This window comes from Giraffa tippelskirchi, chromosome 2 (assembly GCF_054371585.1).
Source record: "Giraffa tippelskirchi isolate mGirTip1 chromosome 2, T2T-mGirTip1v1.2.pri, whole genome shotgun sequence".
Taxonomy (NCBI): Eukaryota; Metazoa; Chordata; class Mammalia; order Artiodactyla; family Giraffidae; genus Giraffa; species Giraffa tippelskirchi.
Window position 1 is genome coordinate 92846945 of NC_137276.1, and position 21268 is coordinate 92868212.

General features: G+C 43.0%; 1 protein-coding gene and 2 long non-coding RNA genes across 8 annotated transcripts in view; 2 read left to right on the plus strand and 1 right to left on the minus strand.

The window, feature by feature from the left end:
* The window catches only part of ZBTB38 (zinc finger and BTB domain containing 38), a 72666-nt gene extending 53650 nt beyond the window's left edge, over window positions 1–19016 (minus strand). For 2 of the 6 annotated variants that reach the window (XM_081569645.1, XM_081569647.1), the window contains exons 1-2: window positions 18942–19016; window positions 1379–1444 (exon numbers count right to left, since the gene is read on the minus strand). The gene's annotated coding sequence lies outside the window, so the exon portion shown is untranslated. Of the gene's footprint in view, window positions 1–432; window positions 621–1378; window positions 1445–18941 lie in introns of those variants that run through there. The other 4 variants (XM_081569651.1, XM_081569649.1, XM_081569650.1 and 1 more) reach the window with 2 other exon arrangements.
* Window positions 1560–8670, plus strand: LOC145538135 (uncharacterized). Its single transcript, XR_014076660.1, has 3 exons — window positions 1560–1695; window positions 6063–6121; window positions 7312–8670. It is a non-coding gene; the product is annotated as an uncharacterized LOC145538135 (long non-coding RNA).
* Window positions 9102–11328, plus strand: LOC145538134 (uncharacterized). Its single transcript, XR_014076658.1, has 2 exons — window positions 9102–9389; window positions 9545–11328. It is a non-coding gene; the product is annotated as an uncharacterized LOC145538134 (long non-coding RNA).
* Window positions 19017–21268: the final 2252 nt, after the last annotated feature.

The following is a 21268-nucleotide window of genomic DNA, read 5'->3' on the forward strand; positions in this document are numbered from 1 at the left end:
TTTTCATCTTTCATATAACACGTTTAAAGACCGCTTCTTAAAATTTAAATATTTTAAATGTTTCTTATTAAGCTTGTTTGCGCTGTTCGAAATTATCTCCAGAAACCCATTTATTTTTAGTTTCAAGCTAACATGGAGCTGAATCCAGAGACTTTTCAAAAAATTCTTTTGTTGTCTGATGGCGCCACACCTATCATATATATGATTTTTTAAAAGGAATCATTTCACTTTTATAGCAGAATCATCTTAGAAGTTTATAAAAGCTATACATTTATATAGAATCTGAATAGGAAAGGCCATCCAAGTGAATACCCCCACCCCACAATTACAACTGTCTTATTTAATTTTTGTTTTAAAAGTCATATTTTAATCTAATGTTCTTGCTACATGGCTCAAAAAAAAAATCTATAAAACATGCAAATTTCAACCTACCTGTATTGTATCACTTAATGCAGTGCTAGCATGACAAGACACTCAGCCATTTTTATGTAAAGCGATGGAGACCAACTGATTTCTCCGTCTTCTTGCTCTCAAGTTTTAGATGCAATTGTCACACACACACAAAACCATACGCAGAACAGCTTGAATGTACTGTGATCACGAGAACTGAATTTATCAACAGGAAAACAGGTTTGAAAAAACAAGTTTCTCATCCAAGGTTTCTCTGAGGCTGCAACCAAGGAGGTAGTGTGTTGAATTTTTTTCCCTTCCTCCTCTGAGAGTTCAAAGCCCGGAGCTGACCACTGCAAAGGCCACTGTCACATTTGCTGAAAATCAAACCACTGATACCAGCACTGAAAACACGAATTCAAGAACCAAGTTGCTTGCACACCATGGAGTGCATCAGAGTTAAAAATAGATTCCACCTTGCCTCCTACCTGCATAATAAACATGTAAGTTTCAAGTGTTTAATTTGATATTCACATTAATTAACAATACAACATACATTATTTAAAAGACAGCAAATGCAAGAAGAAAGGGGAGACACCATCTGGTAGCAGAGTTTAGTTGTTGTTTTTGTTTTTAGGGTTTTTTTTGGGGGGCTTTGTTAAAAAAAAAAAAAAGGTAAAAATCTATTTTGAATGTGATGAAAAGCAAACATCCAGAAGCAAATGAATCGGAACTGAAAGGTGAAGCTGAAATAGCTAAGGCTGTAATGAGGCAAAAACAAGTCTTCGCTACCAGATGATATGGCATCCCGAGCATTTACATACTCACATCTGAAATACTAGGCAACGTGTAATGAATTCTCTACACAGCATGCACACACAGCACAAGCACGGCTAATCCTGCCTGCCATCTTAGGCTCGCAGAAGCCAGATACGCACTGCATGCAGCACACGAGCTCTGGGGAAGGAGGAGGCAGGGGACAGCTCACCTTAAATGCGGTATCTGATTAATGTTGTAAGTGACATTGCATATCAGCCTCAGAGTCTTGGTTCAACTGAGTAGGAGGGAACAAAGAAAAATGTCATCAACTGGTGATGCAAGATGAGCCCAATCACTAAACACTGTTTAGCAAACTCCAAATTCTGCAACCAGGCAGTAGAAGGCATTTCATACAGTTCAGCAGAGCTGCTGCACAATGACTGGGTCCTTCTGCTTCTGAGAATCAAACGGTCCTTTTTGCTAAGGAAGAAAATAAGCTGGAACGAACACTGTCATATCTTCTTCTTGAAGAAAGCTTTCAATACAGTATGTATCTGGCTCGGGATGCATTTTATAGACTGTTGATTTCATAGAATTGCTAGCAAACAACAACAACAAAAACAAACCTTTTAAAGCTATTGCAAAGTAAAGAGTCGTATTATAAAGGGTGTAGCATTTCTAGACTATTTTTCAGAATCCTAACTGGTGCCGGCAGGCTTGTAGAAGAATGCATGATCAGCTGTCTGTATCCGTGCTATAACCTCTAACCACAAGTCGTGTAAATGTATTCTGCTAAATGTATCTGCAGTACATAACAGCAGATACCTCCTCATCGGAATGGTATGAAAATGTGAATGAATTTGCTTAAACTTAGAAGCAGAATAAAAGCAGTTACAGAAAGATAAATTAATGCTGAGTTCCTTTGGATGTCTAGCTGACCATCATGAACAATAAAAGCTGTCCTTAGGACACTGACCTAAATAATGTTAAGTCTTGCAACAGCATACTGTACTTGCTCAGAATCTAGGAAATGCAAAATGATTTTTCTCCTTTCTCCCCCCTCCAAAAGCTAAACTGTAAAGTAACAAGCCATTCACAGGAATGCCAAAAGGCTTTGTGTTGTATGTATCATGCAAACTGTAAGGGAAGAAATGGTGTTGAGCTGATGTTTCTTTGTTTTACTTTGAGGCTTATCTTAGCTACGCTCCCACGATGACATTGACATCATGGAGGTCAGAGCTGACACTGGGGTGCTATCCGTTTTATGAGTAAAATGTTTTCCGAAAATTAAATCTCATCTACTCAAACACCGAATTTCATGTCTTCTTCAATATCCCCTCCCTAACCCCGCTGCTCAAGATTGATGGGCTTTACTGTGGCTGTATGTAATAAATCGGAATCACCTTCCGTAGAGACCCCGATACATAATCGTAGGAATTAAATTTTTAAAGAAAAAACCTTCAAGAATCCTTAGGCATTTCCTTTCAGTCTTTCATATCAACACACACACACAATTGAAGCTCAAATTGCAGTGAAATGTTTAACATGTGGAATAAAAAATGTGGAAAGAGCTGCTTATTCAGGATTTTGAAGAAATGCCTAATAAGCAAAGACTGTTTTGCTACAAAACCAGTGTCACCATGTTCCCAAAGAGAGGAAAACAGCATAGCCTGCTAGAAAAATTTTCTTCAGATCCTGCCGACAGGTAAAAAATCAGAAAAGCATTTCATTTATCATGCTGTAAAAAACATGAAGTCTTTTATTTTTAAGGAAATAGACCAGATTCTTTTCTACTCTTTCTTCAGCTACAAAGAAACCATACCCACCCCCACCCTTAGATCCTGGATGTAAGCCAACATTTTCATAAAATGCTATGAGACTGATTTTGAGTATACAATACTACGTTTTTCTTCCTCGTATTTCTCCAAAAGTCTTTAATTACCTATTGCATCACTAAATATGCTAATGTTCATTAATTTCAACATGTGCAAAAATGAATCCATCTTTTCTGGGGTTGCCTCTATTTTCTGTAAGAACTGGCTGCAAATAATCAGATCAGCAAAACATTCCAGTTCCCCAGAATTTTTTTAAAGGAGAAAATGTATTTGAACATCTTAACCTAGGTACTAGGTTTCACAACCGGATCCTTTGTTTCTAACTCTCATTCTGTCTCCTTCCACAGCACCCAAGCGATTTTTAGCTCAATGTATGGAAAGTGCCATACCTACCTCTAACCTGTACTCTTTAAAGTCTCTGAGTTGGGCTGGCCAGATGGTTGGTCATACCTGAACCACACTGAGTCCTCTTCTCTTTGGAGCACATTTCTCTCCCACAACTATTCCAGAAATAAACGTGGCTCTAAAGGAAACAGTAGCTTCTGGTCTAATACCAATGGTGGAGCCATCTTCCCCACCCCCACAGCATTGCTCTGTGAGCTCTGGTTAGCACTGACAGCGACAGAAAATTAGAATGGAGTGTCCTTAGGCTAATTCCTTCTTTACTATGGCAGTTGAGAATTAGACTATAGCGCTCAGTTACAAGGTACCAGTTTAATGTATGGTCATCTATAAAGCAGAGTCCTGGGAGTGCGGTTGGAGGAGATTGAAGCGAAAACCTAGGCATTTGATGCTCTTGGTGTCTGTCCAGATATTCCTCAGCAATAACTCAGACATTCACATTAAAATACTCACAAATTATCATGGAAGCTAAATACACATGATATGGAATCTACTCTGGACACACAAAATGAAGTCGCTGCCTCCTCTGTCTGAGATAATAAATGACAGTGACAAGGACAGTAATCCATATCAGGTCCCACAAGATGAGTGCACAGTGTTACATCCACTTTGTAGGGGCAGGGTGGTGAAGACGGCCAGGTCCCTCACTACTGCTCGGAAGCCAGGTGCCAGGGCAAGCGGTTTCCAAACTTCCCTGTGGGGTTCTCTGTCTACTCTTCTGTCAAAATGAGTCTAAAAGCCACGTATTGATTTTGTGAAGTTCCAAAACATTCAATGAACAAATGTGGCTTGTTTACCAAAACTGCTTGTATTAAACAAATTTGAACTGTACTTGAGAGCACCTAGATGGATGAACTTGTTTAGACAGACATTCTCGACTAGTAAATCCTGTTTTTCACTTAAAAAAAAAAATGCTCATGCCCAAATTACTTAAGCTTTGTTGTGATCACAATTGGCAAGGGTAGGCACTCACTTATGATTTTTAAAAATTGCCCGTTTGTCAACCTCCTCGGGGCATAGGCACAAATGTTTATTTATCAGGCAAATGCCTTTTCCGTGATGAAAATTTTAACCTGTTTTTGCCACTTTGATGAGTCAAGCACAAGGAACCCAAAATAATCTGGCTGGAGCAGGCTGGAGAACGACAGAGCTAACAGTAAGGGGTGCCTCTTTCACTTTGATTAATGCCCTTACTTGCTTCTACAGTCTCCTTCTACAGTCTGAGTTCATTTTATTTTCAGTCCTGTGGGTCAAGTCAAATTGCATGACTTATGCAAAGTACATAATTCAAGTATGAACAAAGCTTGACTCTCTGTTTTAAAAAAACAAAACATAAAGTCAGGGCACTGAGTCCCAGAGGAATCCTTGGTTTATAAACATCTGGATTGGTTTGCACATTTCTTTGCTCCATTCACTGCATTAAAAACTACAGCTGGTTTCCGTTTATACCTAATATAGATATTCAACATTTGTGGGTAAATTTCTTACCAGGTTCAGCTATTCTAATCTCAATTTTTAAAAATAAAATGTTTACCAGATGTAACATTTCTGCTTAAGTTCATAGAACTTAAACATTTTTATGAGGTTGTTTTTTACATTTGTTTGTAGGATGTTCACAGAAGCAACATGGTGACAATTTACCAGTGACTAAAAATGCCTTTGGATGATATTTTAGCCTAAATTCTTAGGAAAGTCCAGTGCTACTTTAAACATCTACATTTTGCCTAAAGATGTAGGCAGGAACTTCTGCTTTCTACGTTGAGCTAAGTCTATAGTAGCTGGCATTTATTGAAAGCCTACAACGTACTCAATATTTTAGCTATCCCTTGTAGCTCAGCTGGTAAAGAATCCACCTACAATGCTGGAGACCCTGGTTCTATTCCTGGGTCGGGAGGATCCCCTGGAGAAGGGATACCCACTCCAGTATTCATGGGTTTTCCTGGTGGCTCAGATGGTACAGAATCTGCCTGCAATGCGGGAGACCTGAGTTTGATCCCTGGCTTGGGAAGATCCCCTGAGGAGGGCATGGCAACCCACTCCAGTATTCTTGTCTGGAGAATCCCCATGGACAGAGGAGTCTGGTGGGCTACAGTCCATGGGGTCACAAAGAGTCAGACATGACTGAGCAACTAAGCACAGCACATATTATTTAATTCTCACCCCAAAATCGTGCAAGATGAGTATTAGTTATCATCACCTTTAGGTGAAGAACTAATTGAGATTACCAGTCAAACACAGCAGAGTTAGGATTCAAACCAAGTCCAGTTGATTCCAAAGTTTGGGTCTTTCCACCAAGCTAAAGAGGATAAAACCTGCTTCATCCACACTCTGCCCTGATGTAAGAATCTTCTTACTGCACAGACTTGCGGTAGAGAAGACTTCCGCTCCCTGGAGCCAGGATCATCTCTGTTTAGATGAAACAGTCTCAACTCTCCAGGCTCTGGGAACCGTGGGTACCAACTGCAGACAGTTTGGACCAGCAAGTGGAAAAGAATAAGAGAAAAGGAATTAACTAGACCATGTTGGAAAGTTAAGGGTAGAAACCAGGATAACAATTTTGGTCAGAGATTTGTCATCATTTGGAAATGTTTTATCAGGCGAAATCAGTGGAAAAGCTTATGTATCCATCTGAACAAACTACTTCACCTAATGAAGTCCTATCTTTCTGTGGTACAGATGAGGAAACCAAGGTTATGAGAGATATGGTCATTGGCCCAAGATCACACACTTAATAAGTGAGTTTACTCATTTCCTGTATTAAAATTTTTCTACAAGCCTGCATTTGTGGGTGAATCTGTTATCTGGTTGTTTGATGGTCCTAATCTAAATTATCAAAGAAAAATCAGTATAACAATCAAGATGGACCTGGTCTTTGCTCACAAATAGTATTTCTGTCCTAAACAGATAACTTAAGTCCGTATGATGAGTTCCTTCCCCCAAAATATTTTATTTTTTATTTTTTTAAAGATTTTTTTGACGCAGACCATTTTTAAAGCCTTTATTGAATTTGTTACAATATTGCTCCCATTTTATGTTTTGGTTTTTTGACTGTGTGGCATGTGGGATCTTAACCCTTGGCCAGGGATCGAACCTGCATGCACCCCCCTGCATCAGAAGGTGAAGTCCCAACCCCTGGACCACCAGGGAAGGCCCCCTAACACATTTTTAAAATGAACTTTTGAAAAGTCTACCTTTTGAATGTGAAATTTTCCTCAACTGAGTTTAGTGTTTCAGGTGCATCATTTTAACCATTGCCTCTTTATCTGGACATCTGCTTTTGCCCCCATTTTCAATCCCTTCCAGCTCTGAAGGTTTGGGATTCTAAAAAATCCAGCCTAGCTTGCTTCCTAGGTTGGTTAGGCCAAGAGCTGCACTCTGAGCCTCCTGCTTTCTGGTTATGTGGCCAGTTGACTGTCTCACTCATTGGCAGTAATTCTAGATGGCAACCAGAGAGCTTGAGAAGGGGGCTTTCTAATCAACTCTACGAGCTCTAGCCTGCTCAGGATAGAAATATAAGAGGAGGATTATCTCTCTCGAGGCTCCTAAGGCAATAGAACAAAGGGTTAGATAAATGGATGAGCGTGAGGAGTTTGAGCTCCAAGAAGCCCGCTCCAGTTCTTTTGTTGCTATTGTTCAGTCATTCAGTCGCATTTGACTCTTTGCGATGCCATAGTTGGCAGCACACTAGGCTTCCCTGTCCTTAAGCATCTCCTGGAGTTTGCTCAAGACATGAGCTTTCTCACTTTCATCCATCAGCATCTGTATAAGATGTGGGCAAGGAGCACGCATCTGATGGCAAGGACTGGACAGCAAGCCCTGGGGACCAAACTGAGGTTACCCTCAAGGGAAGGGCTGCAGGAAGAAGGGAATGTGAACCATGGGGTTTTCAACTGAGACAAAGTGGTGACTGACTTTGTGTTTCCAGGGAGACTGTGGTAGACAACATCCCACTTCACCCTCATCCAGCTCAGACCCTCCTGTGGGAATACTGTCAGCATGGCTCACCATCATTTTCAATACCACGACCTCAGCTCTAGCAGGAGATTGCCCCTGCTTTCACTCTGCAGTGCATTGGAAACGTGGCATTAAAAAGGATCTTGCCTGCCCACTGAGGCCAAGAGCATTCCTGCATCCTTAGTCACATGTTTGTTTGTAGTCATCACTGTTTGCCACTCCCCAGATGGAGAGCAAATGGAACAACAGGGTCTTCTAGATCCTGAACTGATCAAAGACATTCAGCAAGAGGGCTGAATTTCTTCTTTCTAGAGAGACTGGCAACTGGGTTGAGGAGGGAAGGTGGGGATGTAAATGAAGGTAGAGAAGGAAGAAATGTTACAGATGGGGAAAATCTACCTCACACGAGAGGATAATCCTCTCCTTGTATCTATGTGCATCCTGGGCAACAAATATTCCATGATAACCTGGGCACAAAGTCATTTGCTTTTTTTTCTCACAGATAAATGACTTCGTATTTCAGAAAGGTCATGACCATCAACCTCTTCTCACCAGAGCAGCTTAACAAACCTCAGTGAATCTTCACTTCCTTTGCTCTAAAGATAAAAGCACAGTACGTTTTTGTTGTATTGAACTATGTGCCTTTACTCATGTCTCTGGCTGGCACCTTGTGAGACCTGTGTCTCTCCCACAGCAACTAGAGCATTGCCTGATGTGATGGAGGGACTTCTACTGGTAGGCCAACACCTACCTGTAGAACACCCGTACCTACTGTTGTTAATTGACCAACACCAAATTAGGGGTCCTTTCTCTGCTCCTACCACTCCCAGTGGAATCCTCAGCTTTGTCTCCTGAAACCACTTCCTAAAATGAGAAAACTTGTTCCATGAGTTAGGGGATGGATTTGGGGACTAAAAATACCTATGGAAGTCTTTCAAGTTCTTTATCACTTGTTTACCAAGATGGGGGGAGGGCACAAATTGTCTGGCGAGCAGACCACAGGCTATGTTTACATCTGTCCCTCCTAGAATAGGGAAAGGGGAGACAGAAATTAAGAGCGGCCTGATGACAACACCATAGCCTCCAAAATGTGCCTCAACATTTCCCCGCACTGTCTGTGGCAGAGCACGTTACACAGAATTACAGGATGGGCAAGGCACTTGGGACGATGTCATCTAAACCCTTTCTTGAAGGGAGGAGAAAATCATATTCAGGGAGTGTGATATCTGAAGACTTCAGCAACCAGGATAAAAGCCAGATTCCTAAGTTACGAGTATTCTGCTCTTTGTAGTTCAACACACTGGCTCAACTAATAAAAAAAAAAAAAAAATCCTCCTTTCACTTAAACAGATAACTTAAAAATGATTATAGAATAAGTGAGTTAACAAATAGATTCCAGTATAGAGGGTTTGTAACTTCTTTCCCAATTCCTCCCAGAAGAAAATGTTTAGCTATTTAACTTTTTTAAAGCTCAACAGAACATAATTTTAAGCAAAAATAGTAAATATTAGCCAAAAATATCACCTGGGACCCAGTATCATTTGAGAAGTATCAAAGAAGCAGACTTGATTGCTATATTAAGTCAATCAGATTAAGTTCGGCCAGCTGAAGTAGCCTGTATCCTATTTGGTTTGCAAAGAAAAAAAAAATCTCATGAGTTAGCATTAGCAGCTAAAAATAAGTTGCAGGTTTCATTTTCCATTGTTCAGTACGGTTTTGAAACCAAAAGGTGCAAAACTAGGAGATTCACCAACGCCTACTGAAGATCAACAACTCAAATAGTCAGTCCCCTTTTGGGCACAGCGTCCTGATTACAACTCACAGCCAGGCCTGAGAACACGTACACTTAGGCCCCTCTCCCCATGGTCTCTTGAGATGACTGCACCTAATAAATAAGATGCGGCAGGAAATTAGGGGCTGAGGTCAGTCCTGGGGGCACAGTGGCTTGTGTGTGTTTCTTGTCATATCCGGATAGGATGCCACGTAGACAGCAGCCCCATAGGCACAGCTTTGATCTTAGATGGCACTGGGGACCCCTCCACAAAACAAGTGAGTAAATAATGCTAGAATTTCACTCAGATGAGGCCCTGAAGGCAATGAGCACAGCGGGGAGCCCTTGACCTAAATGCCCAGGGCCTTGTGCAATTCTCTACTGCGAACCCCGGCAGCTCAGGATAAGTTTAATTTCAAAACTGTCTTCCCAGGGCCAAGTCTGGCAAAAAGGTGTTTGACAGAGGCGCAAATGCTTCAGAGGGAAGGCAGCCATCTCAGGCTGGGCCGTTCAGCTGTGGCACGAGGCCCGGAGAGAGCAGAGCTGGTGAGAGAAAGCCCTCCACTGAATGAGACTGGTGGGGGGTGGGGGGGGCGCAGCGAAGGGTTAATCTCCTTCCATTAGAGGAGGGGCCCTTTGGTGAAGGTGAAGAGAATAATCTGTTTGAAGAGCAGGGAAGACAAAGAGCCATTCCAGAGAAGAAATTACCGTGCTGGGGCTGGAAGGATGATTCGTCCTAGATTTTCACCGTGAGACCGTTTCTTAGATCTGAGTCTTCATCTTGCTTTGAAGTTACAGCCTCAGGGTGGGGGAAGGGGGGATCTTCACACGTAGCCCTGCAAGACTTGAGCTTCGATTGCATCTGAGATGAGCCAACTCTGATTGACTCGGAGATGCAGAGGGTGAGGCCAAAGCCACTAGGACACCACCTTAGAAGCCGAACCATAAATTAGCAATAAACAATAGGAGTTGCTCACAAAAGAGAAGCCAGTGGCTGAATCCTGCTTTTTGTGGGGTGAGGAACAACCTCCTTCTTTAATTAAACTTAAACTTTTAAAAAGTTGTTTTTAATAGTTTGGGGGGAACTAGTTTACGATTCACAAGAAGTTGTAAAAATAGTACAGTAGCTGTATGATGTCACCTATCTTCTCAGAATGATACTATCTTGTATCAATACTACTGTAATACATTCTCTAAACCAAGAAAGTAATACTAATACTGGTACAACACTGTTAACTTAGGTACAGACTACTACTTCAGATTTTAGCAGTTTTTACATGTACGTGTGTGTGGGTGCACGCGCGCATGTATCTGTGTGTGTGTGTGTCTAGAGTTCCATGAACTTTTATCACATGTGAAGACTGGAGTAGCTGTCAACACAATCCTGATACAAAACTACACCATCCCCACAAAGAAACCCCCTGTGCTACCCCACCATAGTCACACCTTCCCCCAAGCCTAGCCCCTGGCACTGATCTGTGCTCAGCACTGTAATTTTGCCCCTTTGATAATGCTACATAAATGGAATCTTGCCGTCTGTAACCCTTTAGGACTGACTTTCTCTCACCCAGCAGAACGCCCTTGTGAGCCACTCAAGTTGGGTGGGAAGATGTGACTTTTTATTGCTGAATAGTATTCCATGATATGAATGTAACACAGTTTGTTATCCATTCACCCACTGAAGGACATTTGGCAGGTATCCAGTTTTAAGCTCGGAGAAGGCACTGCCACCCCACTCCAGTACTCTTGCCTGGACAATCCCATGGACGGAGGAGCCTGGTAGGCTGCAGTCCATGGAGTTGCACAGAGTCAGACACGACTGAAGCGACTTAGCAGCAGCAGCAGCAGCAGCAGCAGTTTTAAGCTAGAACAAAACAGCTATGAATAGTCATGTGACTGCTAAGTCGCTTCAGTGAAGTCCAATTCTTTGTGACCCTATGGCTCCTCTGTCAAGGGAATTCTCCAGACAAGAATACTGGAGTGGGTTGCCATGCCCTCCTCCAAGGGACCTTCCTGACCCAGGGATCGAACCCATGTCTCATGTCTCCTGCACTGGCAGGCAGGTTCTTGACCATTAGTGCCACCTGGAAGCCCCATTTGTGAAGGTACTTATGTTCATTTGTGTAAACCTAAGTTATCATTTCTCTTCTGTAAATATCCAAGAGTGGGAATATATGGTATGTGTATGCTAACCTTTATTAAAAACTATCAAACTCTTTCAGAGTGGTGCGCCATTTATACTCCCACCAGCAATGTACATGATCCTCTACATCCTTGCCAGCATTTGGTAACATCAGTATTTTTTTTATTTTAGCCATTCTAATAGACTCATCGGGGCTCATTTTGATGGTCCCCAGTCAAGATGGCAGTCACTTGTGGGGCCTTCAGAGCTTGACTGGTGTGGCTTCAGGTCTCTCTCACTGTTTCAGCTTTCCAAATCCTGTCTACATAGCAATCAATGTGTGCTGTTTGGCATTTTGATGATGGAAAATGAGGCTCTTGATATGGGGTGAGGCCTCAGGTTTGTCCAGTTGCTCCTGACATCAGTAGTAGGACTTCGCCATCTGGGAATGTTGGGTTTCTTTAAGGCAGTATTTCTTGGCCCAGCAGGCAGACTTGATACCAGTGACATTCGCTCCCGTGGAGTAAAATGAAGGCCATGATATAACAGCCATGGGGTGGGGACAGACTTTGCCTGGGCTGGGGTCTTCCTGCAGCTTTAGCCAGAGGTCGTGTAAGTGCTTTTTATTCCTAAAGTTAGTACCTTATTAGCACGGGGTGGTGGGGTGGTGGTGGGACATAGAGTCAGGACAGACAGGTAAGGATGGGACCACCAGTGGCACTTGTCAGATGTCAGAGGCCCCACTGAACACTTCTTGCCCTTGGACCTCCTATTCTGTTGACTGCTCAAGACTCTCCTGCAGCATGTGGACACCTTGTCTGGATGTCATGGACCTCTGATTTCTACCTCCTGGGAGTTGGATTTGAGGCAATGCTGTCACCACCACAAGGAGCTTCCCAACCTAGGGATCCAGGTCCTGCTAGCAAGTAAAATTCCATCTGAGTAGCAGGAGATGCCTCAGCCAAGGAAAGTGTTCAGATGACCAGGGAAATGGGCTTTGAAAAGGGCCAACCCCATGGGGACGACTCAAACTGCCCCAGCCATGTCTGGAAAGTCAGCCTCCATCTGTTGTACCCCTGATTCAAGGGAGGCTGTGGACCTTCCCAGAACCCATACTCATCAAGACCCTGCTTCCACAGGTTTGGCCAGGAGGTCAAGAATCAGGAGGGCAGTGATCCTGCATGAGGACAGCCAAGAGCTAATGGAGACCCTGCACAGAAGCAGGGAAGCTTGGTGATCCTAGGTAGATTCCTTCATGCTTCTGTATGGAGGACAGATGCTGTGAAGGGTCTCCTCTGGGTTCCTCTGGGTTCTGGCTCTTGTGCTTCACCTGGTGCATTCCCAGGAGATGCATATGAACTTGGGCGTGGAGGAATCTAGATGGTGTCTTACAGAACCTGATCGTGAACTGGGGACTGTTGGGGGCTGAGCAGTCTGCGGAGGCTGAACTTGAGGCTGAACCCGAAAGCCAAATGATGAGATGGTGGTCTGATGACTTTAAGAAGAGTTATGCAGATGGGATGGATAGTCACACTTCCTCTTAGAATGTGGTGAGAATTTTAGAATTTGGTTGTTGTTTGTTCACTACGTTCTCTGGTGTAACAGAACATTTTCCAGGTTTCCATTCTTGGGGACCTCTTCTCTGACTCATTGCTCCATTTGGCCGTGTGCTCCTACTTACCTCCCATCAGAAGGCAACCAAGCACATAGCACCTTTCAGATACAATGAGGCAGGTGGAGACGGGGACAGTACCTCACCTGACCATGAATTTGGGTAATAAGACTCCATCCTTAAGGCTGAACCACGGCAGCGCCCCTCAGCTCTGGCTTTATCTTTTCCACTCATGCCTCCTGTGACCTAACATTTGCCCACAGTGTGCATCTTGCTCTGTCCCTTCTCTGTTCTCTTGGCTTCTGACTCTAGACCCCACCTCCTACTTGGCTTTTATGGCCTGAATCCACATGGCTTCCCTATGTCTTCCTCAGATTAATTGTTATCATCTCGGTGCTCAGAGCACAGGGTAGTCTCTTACGGAGTCCCTCACAGGGTCTGGGCTGCCCACACATGTTCTGAGATATGCCCTGCCTATCAGAAGGCAGATAAACATTCCCTGGTAGAACCAGGAGCTCACCTTAGGAGTCAGTCTTCTCACAGTGCCTTGTCTCTACTACTGTAACAGAGAAGAACAAATCTGACTCCATATTGGAGCTATTCCTCCAGCTCTAACCCTTGCACTCTGTTGCCCGTGCTTAGGCATGCTGGCTCAACACTTTGTGAAAAAGAATGCTGCCAGTAGTCCAAAATGTACATGATATCCCATTCTCAAGACTGTGACCTTTAAAAGTATAACACTTGTCCATTCATATAGAGATAAAAAGTTGCATAATAGAGAATAACATTTGTCTTGCTGGAGGTTTATAGGAACATTGTGACCAGATCTATGTGGAAGGCTGCAAGGACAAAGGATTCCAACATCTAGATGCTTGCAACAACCAGTCAAATCTGTTCCTGTTTTAGTATAAAAGAAGCCTGAACTCTAACTTGGGTAAGATGGTTGCTGGCTTTCTGAATAAAGTTGGTATTCTTTGACCCAACAACTTGTCTCTCAATTTATTGTCCCGTTGTGCAGTAAGCAGTACAAGCTAGGACTTGGTAATGCGACCCAGAGGCTGGGTGGATCCAGGCCCTTTGTCACTCAGGTTCTAGTTCTTCCTCTGCTACTAGATCTCTGGGTAACAACCACAAGTGAGTAAATGAACTATTCTGTGGCTCAGTTATCTTATATTTATAGTCAAGTTTCCAAATTCCCGAGGTGATAAACTTTCAAGTATATCATATCACGATTAAGGAGAAATCTAAAATTCAGAAGCCAAAAACACCTTTAAGTTAAATTCTAGTTTGGATGTACTAGCTTAGAGTTCCTTGACTTTTTTCTGTCTAGTAAGTGTTGCTGAAAAATGAATGTTTATTAAATTGAACACAGTATTATCAATAGTCCTCAGGCCTTAATATGCATAGGGTCTAGGAGGGTATATTAAAATACATATTCCTAGGCCCCCTCCTCAGAGCTTTCCATGTCACTGGGGCCTAGGAACATGCATTTTAACATGAGAAACTGAAGGGGACTTAGATTTTGAAATAGACATTGGTAACTTTTCAGGGGCTGATTTATGCGTTAAGAACTTTAAAAATAGGCCATTTGACCTACTGATTCAATTCTAGGAATTTTCCCTCAGATGTCCACCAAGATTTATTTATAAGAATGTTTTTACATTTATAATAGCAGAACACTAGAGGCAATAAAAATGTACATAAAAAAGAATGGATAAATTAAGACATATCCATGCAATGGAAACACAGCGATTAAAAATAAAAATTTCAAAAGACTTGGAAAAATGTTTACAACATAATGTTAAGTGGGGTGAAATCATTTAATGACTTGGAAAAATGTTTATAACATATATGAAATTTAAAAAGAAGCATATAAAATAGCATTTCAATAATATTCAAAAGAATAAAAGAGTATATATGAAAAAACCGACAAGAAATACATCAACATGTTAATACCGAATTGTTGCTTGGTTGTTGGATTACTGGAGATTGTTGGTTTCTTCTTGATACTTTTCTTTATTTTCCAGATTTTGTATAGTGACTAGTTATGGCTCTTTTTATTTGAAAAACAGTGCTAAATTTTTTTTTAAGTAAAGAAAAAGAATTTGACTCATGAGGAATGAAAAGAGAGGGAAGAGAGACCTCTTAAGAGCCTGGTCTAGCCATGGCCTCGCTGCTGCAAGAGGACTTGGAAGACAGACCAAGTCTGGTGCTGGGGTGAATTTTAAACTACATTCTCTTTTGCAAAGTACCATGGTATAGTCAGTGCCCAGGAATTTGGATCAATGAGAAAATCCTTTTCACTAGATACTACTTTCTTGCTACATTTCAAAGTTAACAGATTATAGGAACAGGGATGTGGAAGGGAATTCAGTTTGAACAACATCTTTACTGCTCTTGAGTTGATCTCATGCTTGTTTCCTCTGTGTATAATCCCCGTGGCCTCACCCCAGAACACCACGCAGACTGACTGCACTCTGCTTAGGGGCTTCTGGACAGATGATGGGCTTCATTCCAGCTTGGGAGACTCCACCCAGGGCCAGAGCTTCCATAGAGCTTCCAGCCTCCTTCCATGGAGGCTTTCAAAGCCTCCTCTGGCCAATGCACTGGGAGCCCCATTGAATGCCAGGAAGCATCTTTTTTTGGCAGACAGATGGCTCAGCTCTACTTTATCTCATGGATCTCAGTGAATCCCAGGTCAAACCTGAGTAAGAGTAGAAGCTTCTTGGTTAGGCCCCTGGCCTAGGGGGCCTAACCTTTCCAAATGTCCTTGAAATTTTTACACCCCATGCTTTGGCTAGCTAGGAAATGGTGCTAAGGATTTCAGGTGCAAGTCAATTTAGAAAGACCAATAAATAAATAAATAAAATGATACTTGCAGTATTACTAGCAATATCAAAATCCAAACACCAATACTGATCATAAAGATGGTAATTGTTTTCATCAACACCCTAACTTGCCACATATTTTCCTAAGTTGTCCAAACCATTGTACATATATTACCTTACTTATTCTGACAGAACCTCAACTTTACACTTTTAAAAATACCATTTCGGAGGCGGGAGGAAGCTATAAAGTTCTGATGAAAACCAGAGACTTGAGTTAAAAACAAAACCCTGAAGTCTTCAGTGTGGTGTTTTCCAACTGCGTTCTTGACAAGAAGTCAGGGGATTTCAGATTTCAGCATGAGAAAGCACGAAGCCCCATTACCATGAATTCTCAGCTTTGGTGACTGTGACGTGGCCTGATTGCAAAATCTTCCAAAGGGAGTAACAGAACATTCATAATGCTGACCCAGGGCAAGAGGGGGGCTTGTACTTCTATGCCCTGAAAAGTATAAAACTTTTAACCTGGGGTTAAAAATAATGAACTGGTCCAAGCACTGCCTGCATCAGCCAACTGTGCTCAGACCACATCTGAATCAATAGGCATGACCTAAGCTCTGAAAAGACTATGAAGCCTCACATTGAATTGTACCCCTCATACGAATTGGAGAATGGGAAAAAAAAAACAAAAACGTATTATGTATATATTAAACTGAATCACCTTGCTATACAGCAGAAACCAACACAACATTGTATAAATCAACTATACTTCGTAGCAACCCACTCCAGTACTCTTGCCTAGAAAATTCCATGGATGGAGGAGCCTGGTGGGCTACAGTCCATGGGGTCACAAAGAGTCGGACATGACTGAGTGACTTCACTCACTTCAACAAAAATTTTTAACTAAAATAAAATATAAAATTATAAGTTAAGTAAGCTTGAGAAAGTCTAACTTTTCCCATAATATCGACTTTGACACATTTTTGAAAACGTTGAAGATCGAAGTATTTACAAAGTGTGCTTGTTACCCCTGCCTCACTGGTGCGTCTGTAGTGTTAACCCAGCATGCTGTACCAACCTTGTGGAGGGGTTGTGTTGATGGCAGTGAAATTTTGATTTGGTGGTGGCACACCTCTCTCTGCCACACTAGGCAGCTAGACATTAAAAATCAGGTTGACTCCTCACTCCTATGTCAATTCCTGCATCCTTAGTGCTTTGAGGAGTCATTCTCACATGGCAGCTGAAATTAACAATCTGTGACTAAGAGTCTGCCCAGTGAATAGACCCTGAATCCTTTTCCTTCTTGACCATGGTCTTGGCCCTGCCCTTCCTGGCAGACTACTTTAGGCTTGGAAATGTAGCAACAGATCATTCCCACTAGACTCCAGCTTTTGAAACCTGGTACTTGTTCTCAGCTTACTCCTTGTGGCTGCTCCCTAGTTGCAGGTCCTGGGCTCTCCCAGTCAACCTGGTCTCATCTTTAGTTTTCTCCGCTAACCCAGCCAGCTCTCCACTCAGTAGGTTCTTTTGGGACCCATCAAACCAAGAAAATGGACTTTCAAAGATTGAAGCATTTTTGCAACAAATCAACTCATTCTTCTATCCCACTCTTCCTGATGTGAGGGGACTGGGCGGGGGCATGGCAGCAGTAATAGGAGATGAGGCCAGGCTTTGAGAGCTGTGCTAAGTCAGTCAGTAGCTGGCCTTCCCACACAATGGACAATGTGTATTCTTCAGGGTGTGGGTGTGAGTGCCAGAAATGTCAAGTCCAGGAGTAAAATATAATCTGAAACCAGAGGGTCTAGCCAGATATTGACAATGAAACTGGAGAAGTAGGTACCAGGCAGCTCAGGCAAGGACTGGAAACCATTTTTAAGGTATGTGTGTTGCTAAAGTGAACACATGCAGCCCATTTTTATTGGAGATCTTTATGATGCCTTGCGGCCATCATAAAGGCACCACCATATGGTTTCTGATATTTTCCAGCAAGGGGGATACTGCACCAAGACCAACAATGATGAAAAGACTATGTAACATATAAAATTAGTTCAGGGTTCTTCAAACAAGGCTTATAACCTTACCACTCATGATTGCAGTAAATGTTTTGCAACTTTTCCTGAAAAGAAAAAGCTAGAACTATACATCAAATCCTTTGGGTAGCATTAATATCCTCAGCTGGAGCCTTTTTTAGTCTACTTTCACATATTTCTCTTATAACTTGGTTTCAGGATCCCATCTTGTCAGGAATTCCCCCCTCTACCTCCCAATATTAAAAATTATGCCAAGATCTGGAGCAGGGTAGCTTCCCAAAGCCCCCAGGAGCAAACAGAACCATGAGCTTAAAAAAAAAACAACCAAAAAAAACCACCAAGAGCTTTCCTAGTGACCACTAGGAGAACAGAATTCTATTGGACAATTCCTACAAGCATGACAAAGCCAGAATGGTCTTAAACCAAAAGGACCCTGGAGGGGGAAAAAGTGGGGGGAAGAATGCCCTTCGTGGTTCACTGGCCACTGGTGGCCTAGTGGTGCTTATGTAAAGGCTCAGCATTAGAACAGACAGAGGCATCTTGAAAAATCTGCTCCTTGCCCACTCCTTACCAAAAAGTGTCAGTTATATTAATATAATTTTAAATATCTGATCTCTTTTTACTTCCCCCACTGCTTCATTCTGCTATCCTATCTTTGAGCATCTCTAAGTTCCTCATTATGCCTTGCAGAGAGGACTACCTCTTCTTCAGAAAGACTCCAGAGCTATTACTGGGAAGTAGCGGCCCCCATTCAGGGACTACACTTCCCAGACGCCTTTGCAGTTAGATGTGGTCATGTGACTGGCATTTTAGCCAATAGAATGTGAGTAGATGTGTCCTGGCCACTTCTAGGCAGGGGCCATAAAAATCTCCATGTGCACTTTTTCACACTCTTTTTTTCCTCCTCCACTGGGAAGTGGAAACAACCCTAGGTGACCTTTAAAACAACATACTGCAGAAGGTAGAGCCTCTCTCAACCTATGTCTCTGAATGAATGTGTGACCTCTACTGTTACATGACCAAGAAATAAACTTCTATTGTGTTTGAGTCATTATACCTTTTTCAGTCTATTACAACAATTAGCCTATCTTAACTATTACTATTATCCTCTTTGATACAGCTGTTATCTTGTGTGCAGAAGTCCCTGTGCCTTCTTCTCTTTCCCTGTACCTTACAACAAAATAAAAGAATAGATTTAGTCAACTAAATTCAAGCAGCCGTTAGGGACAAATGACACTCACCAAATCAATGGTCACAGCGTTCAGATCTTGCAGCCAGAAGAAGAATGGTTTAGCAGAGCCTCACTTCGAGACAACCTGATATATTAAGACAAAACAAAAAGTAAAATGTAAGATCTACAAAACAGAAGTATTAGCATGCAACGGTTAATCTTCAAACGGTGTTGTCAGTTTACAAAGGAATCTGACGCTCTTTTCCAGTAAGCGACAAGCTTCTCAATTGCATTGATAACATAAGATACATTTTAAAATACCCTTACCCCATCATTATAAAACAGAATTTATAAAGAACAATTCTACTCAGCTAAGTAAGCTATACAAAGATTAGATAATGACTCAGGAGATGACTTTGGATGCCAGGAGAACTCGGTATGATTTCTATGTCTATGTGCTCTGCAATTCTTACGAACACGTTAAAACTTTTCTCGTGGGAACTTAACTTTCTTGGGTAGAAACTTCCAGAGCTTGTAAAATTATAGGCTACATAAAGACTTAAACTTGTTTCAGTGAAATTAAAACAGACATCAAAGATACATTATCATCAGTCTCTGTGTTTCATATCATCCCAGATGCAATGGCACAAGCAGGAATGAAAATAAGCTCTCTGAAAACAGGGAGATGAGACAGTGGAGGCGCATGAACTGGAACAACCACAGACAACCAGAAACATGCTGGGTATGGGTGGCAGGTTGTGGTCATTTTCTTACCAGAGCTGCCAACTTTTAGCAGGTTAGGTGCGAAAATACCACTTGACAGCACAGGCACATATTTGCCTAGAATGGGGTTTATTTTTGTTTCTGATGACTTGGTGTAAGATCCAGGAAACAAATATTTCAGAACTCTGAACAAACATGCTGGCCGTCCAAAACAGAGCGCTAGCGGGGAAGGACGAAGAGGAAACAGAACAAGAGCGGTGATGGGGAAAGGCACAATGTGGGCCCTTTTCACCACAAGTCGGCCTTACTCTGTAGTTGTGTGTGTGTGTGTGTGTGTGTGTGTTTTAAGAGGAAATGAGTCCTGGTCTGGGCCTGTGGAGAAGAGAAAGATCAGAGAGATCCCCTCGGTGCCGTGTTTGGAGGGTCTCCCAGATGCAGCCCCCACTCCCTCCCTCTGGGCTGGGGCCTGCCAGATGCAGGTGTCAGGGAACAAGATGGCGCCCCACAGTGAAGGGCGCGGTGTGAGGGGGTCTGGGGGCGGCCTTCACTTACTCCGAGGCGCTGGCTCCTCTGAAACCCAGACGCTGCCAATTCCCTGGGCTCAGGAGTTCTAACCGCCTTCTTGCTCTGGGTTCTTCACTTCTGGTCGAGATCAGCTCCACATATTTTTCTGATGATGTCACCCATTCTGACTTCCTACATTTTGAAAGTTGATCTATAAGTAAAACCTTCCGTGAGGTTTCAAAACAAAAAACAAAAAAAGCAGCAGCATAAAAGAAAAGCAAGGTGTGCTGTGGGGCGATGGAGAGGAGGAGAGAGGCAGTTGCCTCCTTATTTTGAGATTTGCTGCAGCCCGCGAGTGCCACTCCCCAGCCAGTTTCCTGGCTGCAGAGGGAGGCCAGTGGCCGGGCGTAGGTGACGTCAGGGCCAGGCCTGAGTCATCGCCAGCGGCCGGTCTGCCCTGCCACTCGGAGGGGGACAAAAGGAACCTTTGATGTCCAGAGGCCCTCCTCTCGGGACACTCGCCTGTACGAGCAGCAGGCCAGAACATTCCTGCCGCCTCCCCACCCCCGGCTGCCCTTCCTACTTCCGGAACCGTCCCAGGCAGATTCAGCAAGGTCTCCTCGGGGGACATCACCCTCCTGCATGGCAGAAGCAAGGCCGCTCTCTGCCAAAGAAGCAGCAGGGGAGGGGGTTTCTCTGAGGATTTCTCACTTCACCCTCTGGCATCCCCCACCTCCCACTTCCCTGTGGTACCGCTTTACCCAGGGAATCGCAGAGGTTCAAAAAGAGTGCGGGAAAGGTGGAAGGTGCTCTTGTCACCCTCCCTGGACAGCACACAGAGCTCAGTGTCTATTCTCTGCCTTTGTGCCCTGGCTCTGCGCCTCTGCACCCCGACCTCTGCGTACCAGTGTGAGTTTGTGCTGCCTGGATTCAAGGGGACTCCTCTCTTTAAGAGGGGGATTTATATCCCAGTGCCTGCCACAGGGTGCAGTAAACACACGGGGAATACATGAATGATAGTTTTAAAATAAAATAGTAGAGAACGTATATTGTGTACTTGTAGTGAATGTTGGTGCTTCTGGGCTAAGTGCTTTACAAAGATCATTTCATTTATGGTTTTCATGACAAAACTATGAGGCAGGTACTGTTCTTATTCCCAGCTCTACAGAT